This window comes from Ovis aries, chromosome 20 (genome assembly GCF_016772045.2).
Source record: "Ovis aries strain OAR_USU_Benz2616 breed Rambouillet chromosome 20, ARS-UI_Ramb_v3.0, whole genome shotgun sequence".
Classification (NCBI taxonomy): Eukaryota; Metazoa; Chordata; class Mammalia; order Artiodactyla; family Bovidae; genus Ovis; species Ovis aries.
Window position 1 is genome coordinate 34,874,090 of NC_056073.1, and position 8,613 is coordinate 34,882,702.

Sequence of the window (8,613 nt, forward strand, 5' to 3'; positions counted from 1 at the left end):
CTGCAACAGATGGTCTGCAGACCACCCAGAGAAACAAGCCATAGACTGTTAAATGAAAAGCTTTCAGAGAAACCAGGAATATTTAGGTGGGGAAAGCTAAGCTATCTTCAAATATTTAAAGGGTTTTCCTGTTTGGAAAAATAAATTAATAAATAGGTTTTTTTCTAAACTCTCTTCTGTAAGATTGAAAAAGATAGAAAAAATGAAACATGGGTGGAAAATGGAGAAAAAAATTGCTTTGGCCTTAATTTAGAAAAGAATTTCATAGTCATCAAACTAAACTGCCTTAGAAAGTAGTATTTCATGATTCATCCAAGAATGTTTGCCACTTAGCAAAGATACTATCAAAGGGATGCAAGCTTGTGGTAGATAAACAGTTCAGTTTGCCATGTCCCTTAAAACATGAATTCACTCAGAATAACAAAGCTCATCATGGGTCTAAATCTTTATGGTAGTTTGAAAAAAAATGTAGCTGGCCTGTGTGCACCAAATTTAATTAAAGCACCTCATTACACCTTGAATATCTTATACCAGTGAGTCATGAAATTGACTTTTGAGTAATGAAGCTTTAACCCAGTTATAGGTCTGCCCCCCAAAAAAGTTGATTTAAAGTCAAGCATCAAAGCTAGTTCAATACAGCGATAGCTGGCTAGCAAGATGGGCTTCCCGGGTGGCTCAGTGGTAAAGAATCTGCCTGCCAATGCAGGAGCCATGAGTTCGATTCCCTGGATGGGTAAGATTTCCTGGAAAAGGAAATGGCAACCCACTCCACTAATCTTGCCTGGAAAATCCCATGGACAGAGGACACTCAGTCGTGTCCGACTCTTTGCGACCCCATGAACTGCAGCACACCAGGCCTCCCTGTCCATCACCAACTGCCAGAGTCTACCCAAACCCATGAGTTTGAGCCAGTGATGCCATCCAACCATCACTTTTGCAATAATAGAGTGTATAGCCCATGGGGGTCACAAAAGAATCGGACACAACTTAGTGACTAAACCACCACAACAAAGCTAGCTAAACAGAAAGAGATAGGGAGATGGATAATCGGATAGACAGAATGAAACGAGAGAGATTCATTCATTCCTGGCTAAGAAGGACTAAGCACTCTCTAATCCATCTGTCTTATTAAATGCAGCTGTAATATCTGGAAAGAATGCGCATGGAACAGCTAGCTATTTGAGGACTTTGAAAAGAAAATAGCAGCAAGTGGGTTGAATAAGAAGACCTGAACTAAAGTACCATCAGACAGACAATGACTTCACCAATTTTATTACCCTCTGGAGTTCCATGACCTGAATTCAGGATGGCTTGAGAACTGGAAGGGGTTCTTGCCATATACAGAAATCCAGAAGCACTCTAGTTCTGGCTCAAGAAGTGTTAGAAGGGCCTCCTAGACATCTACACAGTCAAGCACAGTGTTTCCATAGCCAGCTGACTCTCTGCCCTAGTTACTCTAATGGTGTCTTAATGTCAGTGTAGTGGTCACATGTTTGCAATACTCAGTTCAGTTCGGTCACTCAGTCGTGTCACTTTGCGACCCCATGAACTGCAGCACACCAGGCCTCCCTGTCCATCACCAACTGCCAGAGTCTACCCAAACCCATGAGTTTGAGCCAGTGATGCCATCCAACCATCACTTTTGCAATAATAGAGTGTATAAAATCTGCTACTAAAATCTCAGATTTTCTAAGTAACTTGAGAGGTGAAGTTCATCCATTTTTTGACTCTTATCCCTCAATCCTCAAGTTCAAATGCATAAGAGGAATGCACAGAACAATAAAGATTCTTTCCATAAAAAAAGTGGGAGGGGCCCTAATGCTCAGAGGGAGCATGGAAATCTGTTTTTCTTTTTCCTCGTTTTTCTTCCCTTGTTTCAATCTTCAGTGCCTCAGCCCCCAAATGATCCTAGAGCAGTGGTGGCAATGGCAGCAATCAGACCCTGTAGGTCCCTTTACCTTGAAGGAAGAAGATCTTCCCTTCCAAACCAAGGAGCTGTGGTCTGAAAATAATGGGAGGAGCCCCAGCTACTTACCCTACTCACTTCCCTTTTCTCAGGTTCCCCCCTTCCCCACCACTTTCTTCTCTCCTGCCCCTTGGACCTTGATGTGGGTGGAGTCAAGGAAAACAGGCAGCTGAGCAGGATGTCTTAAGGCAGGAGGTCTTTCTGACCTGAAGATTGCAAAAAATGGAATCTGAAGGAACCAGAATGTACCACGGAGACAGCAGAGAGAGAATTTAAGAAAGCAACTCCCATCAGTGGTATATGAACTCCTGGCATCACTTAAGTTGCAGGTGTGTGAGTCTGAATTTTAAAGAACACACACAGAATTTGAGAAGGGATGATGGAAGAGTCTATTACCCAGATCCTATAGCCTGGCTGCCTGGAAGACCTAAAGGACAGATCTGAGTAGCATTGCAAAGGATTTTAAAACCAAACTGATATTGAGACCACAACCCAAAGAAATCTGATCAAAATATGACTTGAACCCAACCAAGTTGACCGCCACTAAAGCAAAAATATTGTTATTCTCTGTGGGGTTTCAGCTAGACCCAGAGGGTACAACATAATAGTCAAAATGTCCACAATATAACATGAAATAATTTGGCATACATAAAATGTGGAAAATCTCAACTTGTTTAGGAAATGAGTCTGTGATGATAGAGTTGTTGGAGTTATCTGAGAGAAACTTGAAAGAAGTTGTAAAAATAAGAAAGAAGACAGAAATACCTTTGAAACTGGAAAGACAGAAAACCTCAGCAAAGAAATACAAAGCATTATGAAACACTAAACGGACATTTTATAATTGAAATTATAATAACTGAAATAAAAATCTCATAAGATGGTCTCAGTGATCAGAATGGAGGTGGCAGAGGAAAGAGTCAGTAAACTTGAAGATTCATGAATAAATATTACTCAGTCTGAACAATGAAAACAAAAGGAAAACAATAAACGGACAGAGTACCAGAACTAACACTTGTACCATCACAGCGCCAGAAGGAGAAGAGAAAAAAGTGCGAGGCTGGTAAAAATTCATAAGAAACAATGGCTGAAAACCTCCTAAATTTGGAGAAAGACTACCTTGTAGATTCTGTTTGTATCCTGGGCCAAGCAGCCAGAGGACAAAGAGAGAAAAAGTAAGGGGGATTACTAACCCAGCCCTTTTGTAATTGCAGCTGCTGGAAACCTCCTTTAGAGTTAGCTGGTCGCCTATGGGTTTCCATAGCTACAGCTCCGGTCGCTGCCATGAGATTGGCTAGTGGCTGGGGTGAGGTCGGGAGAATGGCAGCTAAGGGTTGGGTTTCTCGCTCTGCGTTGTTAAGTTCCACCTGAGACTGTTTAAACCAGGTTTCCCCTGGAGCTCTTTCTGCACCAGTAATGCTCACTTCCACAGTTCTGGCTGTGTTAGCTTCAGGCCAGAGGATACTAGAGGGACAAAAAAGGAAAACTGTGAGTGTTGAAAGGCCATTCTTCATCCACTTGTTACTATTAATATTTATTTTATGGCACCCACAGATAATTGCTGTCTACATTCTATCCAGGCTTATATTTGCTTTCAGAGAGACGAGGATTGCTTGTTCCATGTTACCCAGAACTGGAACCTCACTCTTCTAGAATAATTTCAGCCAAGGATAAGGATGTTCTGGGGAAATTACTAAATATTACAAAATATTACTTCTCACACTTTGGATAACATTATTGCAGATGAATGCTAAATAAGTCACTTTTGTTTTTCTGCTTATAGATTATCAGAAGGAATCTAATTTATTTAATTATATTCCTAGTCACTTTCCCATCACATTGCCAATATGAATTGAAGAACTAGAAGAATATTTTTATTGTATCCATAAAGATCATCTTTTAGAAAGTTAAACTGTTTTCCCCTAAATATTTATATAGACTTTACAAATTTAAACAGTCATCACTTTGGATTCTCCATGCCCCTGATTACCATCATTAGTACAGATAGGGGGAAAGTGGCTATATATTGAAATACATGTACACTCTTACTGTAACATGTGATTTTGTACATTTCTTACTATATGATTCATTCAGCCGGTATTTATTACATGTTCATCTAATTCTGGCTTCGACATTGTGGCAGTGAATAAATTGGTTAAGGTCCTGTCTTCATTCTATTAGTGTGGATATTTGAATAAAATATCCTAGGCCTGCTGACAAGCACAACTGGTCTGTACTATTGTTCTGAACATGCAGATGATTTTATCTTACTTATTCCGCAAGCAGACTTTGCCTCTGGTGAGCTTTACAACAGGATAGAGACTGGACAGATACATTTCTCTTCAAATGTACTCCAAATGAAAACGTTTGGGGTCGTTACAAATTTCATGTTCAACTGAATGATTGTAAACATAACTGTGGTTTAGGTATGAATATTCCTGCTCACTGAGCATAACACTCACTGTAAAATCTTGCCTTGAAATATTTTGCAAATTTCCTAAATTTGGGCAAAGATGTCAGCTTTACAAAAGCAAAAAAAAAAAAAAAAAATGCCGCAGGTTGAGTCTAGTGCTCTTTACCCTCTGATTTGTACTCTTCCAGCTGAAGTTAATAATTATATCTTTTATTTTCTTAAGCAGCTTTTTCACTTTGAGAGTTTAAATAACTTGGTTAGCACAGCTTAGCTTTTCCCAGGTGGTTTATTGAATGTCACAGTTTACAACCTCAGACCTGAAAAATGAAGCTAAATTCTTAAAAAAAAAAAAAAATGAGTTTTGTGTATTCACTTCTGTATCATTTTGGTTTAGTATCAAGAGAAGGGCACTTGCTACAAATTCATTAGCTCATGAATGTGCAGAATTTTTTAAAAGTATTTTGTGTTTCAGCTCTGTGATCAATATTATCATAATATATATTAGACACTTGTCTTCATTATTTCTTTTTTCCTTCTCTTTCCTCCTTCATCCTCTCCTCCATTCTTTCCTTCCATCTGTCCCCTTCTTCTCATCTTCTACATAACTATCTCTGGTCATTTTTCATCTTCTCAAAATTTTCTCACCCAGTTTTGAGAGTATGAACATGCCGTTGTTGCAAGAACGGGGACCCCTTCCAGGGCCCGAAACCGGGCTCTTATCTATCACTCGGAAATGAATTGTCCTAGGAGACACATGTGCAGACAAAGCAAGAGATTTTATTGGGAAAGGGCATGTGGGTGGAGAGCAGTGGGGTAAGGTAACCCAGGAGAACCGCTCTGCCATGTGGCTCACAGTCTTGGGTTTTACGGTGATGGGATTTGTTTCCAAGTTGTCTTTAGCCAATCACTCTGACTCAGAGTCCTTCCTGGTGATGCACGCCTTGTTCAACCAAGACTGATGCCAGAGAGAGGGATCCATCTCTGGGAGGTGGTTGGACATGTGGTGTCTCCTTTTGACCTTCCAGTTGGTGGTGACTTATTAGTTCTATGTTCCTTACCAGGACCTCCTGTCCTAAAACAACTCATGCAAATGGTTACTATGGTGCCTGGCCAGGGTGGGCGGTTTCAGTCAGTGTGCTTCCCCTAACACCATCACTTCTCAGATATATCTAGGCGTGGTTTACCAAAAAATTTAAGCATCTAAGGAAATTCTATCATCACTGTCACGTGGGCCGTGCATGTGTATGTTTTATATGAATCCAAGAATGTGAACAACCTTCTACTTGGCAGAACACATTGAACTAATTAAAGCTAGTAGAAACTACAAAAATTTCACTGAATTCCAGAAACCATATACCTTCTTGGTTTGTTTTGAGGCATTTTTTCCCCCAACATTGGTTAAATAGCTATCATTTTAACGTTTGCACCTCCCACCTCCCCCGACCCAAGGGAGGATAGTACTATTGTAATTATACTACATTCTTCTGAGGTTCTATAATGAGCTATTATTTTGCTAATGGAATATTCAAGTAGTCCGTAGTAATTTATCAAATAGTCCCAAGTCCCATTTTCTCAGTGTGAATCTTTTTGTTCACAGGTAAATTGATGTGTGGGGGGTTATCAAGGCTTTTTTGTAATTCAAATTATCCATTCCACCTCTCTTCACACACACAGACACACACTATACGCACTCTTAGAAGAGTGTTTAGAAATGTTTATAATTGAAATTGTACAGACTTTTTGCAAGTAGAAATTTCTGCATTTCAATTTGCTTCTTTATTTTTGCATTTTGATCCCTAATTTTGAAAATGCACCTGAATTGAAGGAGGAAGGGAAAATGTAATTCAGCTTTTTTCATGCTACAGGATGTTCTATTGTCAGCTTGAACTACTAGCAGGAGAGCACTATTCTAAATTAGAGACTAAAACAAGAAACCATCTCAGCCCAAGCTCTTCCATTTTCCTCCACCTTTGAAATACATGAATTTAAACTGGTGTGGTTCTTATTGAAATGGACACCCCCTTTTGGCACAGAAATGTTAAAGGTATAACATTATACCTTTAAATAAAAGTGTTGCACATATATTAATGAAGAGCTCCTGAGCAGAAAACTATGCAAAAAAAAAAAAAAACCCACATTGGGAGACTTGTTTTAAACTATTTAAACAAACAACAAACAAATGCAAATTACCTATACAATTAACTAAGCCACTAACTGTGAGGTTCCAATTCCTATCATGATGGTAAAATGTTTGTTCTGCTGGCTGTTTCCTCAAATCAACCTTAAAGTTTATTTTGTAATCTTGTCCTGACAGGAAAACATCTTTGAGAAGCTAACTAACAGAAGGCCCTGAGGATGAAGGCTGTCTAGAATCGCTGCTATGTGATAGGATGGGGAGTTTCACCCTCCTATGAGAGTGCTCCAAAGATGACCCTTGAGGAGACAGAGTGAAGAAAAGCCTTCTAAAATGTGTACTTGCCTTTCTTTCACATTGTCTGTGGACAATCATCACCTTCCCATTCACCAGAAATCTTCTGCAGCAGCTCAGATTGCTAAAGGGGTGTCTCTGAGATAACACTGGGTAGCACAAAGACCCTGCCTGAGTGATGAATTATTAAAAACAGGTGAAGGCTGACCAGCTGCTCTTGGGCATCCACCACCCCTCCCTTCTCCAACAACATCCATTCGCTGATGAATATCAGCCTAGGGAGACTGCCTCCTCCCATTGCTGTGCAACCATTAAAAATGAGACATGAATCACCCACAAGATGAAACTCCTGTGGGAGAACTGTTAACAGCCTGGAATCCACAGAGGCTCTGGGATGCCTGAGACTCTCTGCCCAAGGATTTAACTCCTCCTCTGTTTTTAAAATTCACCAAAATTCACACAGACTGGATCCTCACCTTTGGCCATTACCCAAAACACATTTCCAGGAATTCAGGGCTGTGTTTTCTATTCAGAGATCCTGCTGAAACAGAGTAGCTGACACACCAGGAGAGCCTAAACTCAGCAAGATAACTAGATGGCAAATAAAATAGAAAGCATGAACTGGACAACAATACTATCTTAAGCAAAAGTATTGGAACTGATTAAGAATTTAAAAGTGTGATAAATATAGTTATAGAAGTATTAGATGATATTAGCCATATGAAAGAGTAACATTAAGCCACAAAAGAAGTTCCAAATGGAAAAATGATGCATAAGAATTTAGGGATTCTTCTCAGGATTAAGGAAATCCTGAGATTTCTTTAAATTAGAAGGGCCATTGAGTGACAAATAGTACTGATAATGAAACACCAAGACATAAGTAAATTTAAGAAAATCAAAGTATAAGAGAAAATTCTGAACACTGATAAAAATAAAGCAAAGAAAGGAACAAATACTCCAAGTGAAAACAATTTTAGAGGATGTAATCAAATTAGAAAAGAAATCTAGAAGATGATGGAAGAGATATGATAATTAAAATTATCAAATCTTGTGGTAACAGTGAATGCTGGCAAAGACTGAGGGTGTGGGTGAATGTGTGTGTGTGTGTGAGAGAAAGAGAGAAAAAGAGTGGAAAAAATCTAGAGAAAATGGAAAAGTATATATAGAGTAACCTGGAAATAACATTCAACATTATTCAATTTGATGAGTTAGCAAACCTAAGGAATGAGTGATAGTTAGTTTGTCTAGGAAAATATTCTTTTGGGAAAGTTGGTGGTTACTCTTGTTGTTAGAAGAAAAAATATAAAATTTGTGTATGTGTGTATGCATAATAAAATTTAAATATTTGTTATAAGAAAATAATCATGATTTTGGATCTTTGGAGAAGGGCAACTACCATAAGAATGAAATAAATAAATGTCATGTAGAAATTTTTAACCAGCAGAATAAATTAAAATCATTCAAAGAGCACAGATGGAGAAAAAAATTTGAAGTTTATGTGAAAAATAAGTACCAATATATTGGTAGTTATATTTATCTAGTATTTATAGTTATCTATAAAATTGAGTTAAACATACTAGTTAAAAGTGGAGACTATATATAACGATGCATTTTTTAAAAAGAGTAAACAATATGTTGTGTGAGAAAAGAAAAATATTAAGATGTATCAAGCAAATATGAACCAAAAGAAAAATAACACAGTAATCTTATACCTACAAATATAATTTAATGCCAAGATGTTACAATACTGATAAAGGAAACACTTGGACGAGAAGATATATTTATCATAAGCCACGTCCATTCATTTCC

At 38.3% G+C, this 8,613-nt stretch overlaps 1 long non-coding RNA gene across 1 annotated transcript; it reads left to right on the plus strand.

Moving 5' to 3' along the window:
* Window positions 1-3,342: 3,342 nt before the first annotated feature.
* LOC114109666 (uncharacterized) lies at window positions 3,343-8,241 on the plus strand. The gene is made up of 2 exons (XR_003586276.3): window positions 3,343-3,451; window positions 6,691-8,241. It is a non-coding gene; the product is annotated as an uncharacterized LOC114109666 (long non-coding RNA).
* Window positions 8,242-8,613: the final 372 nt, after the last annotated feature.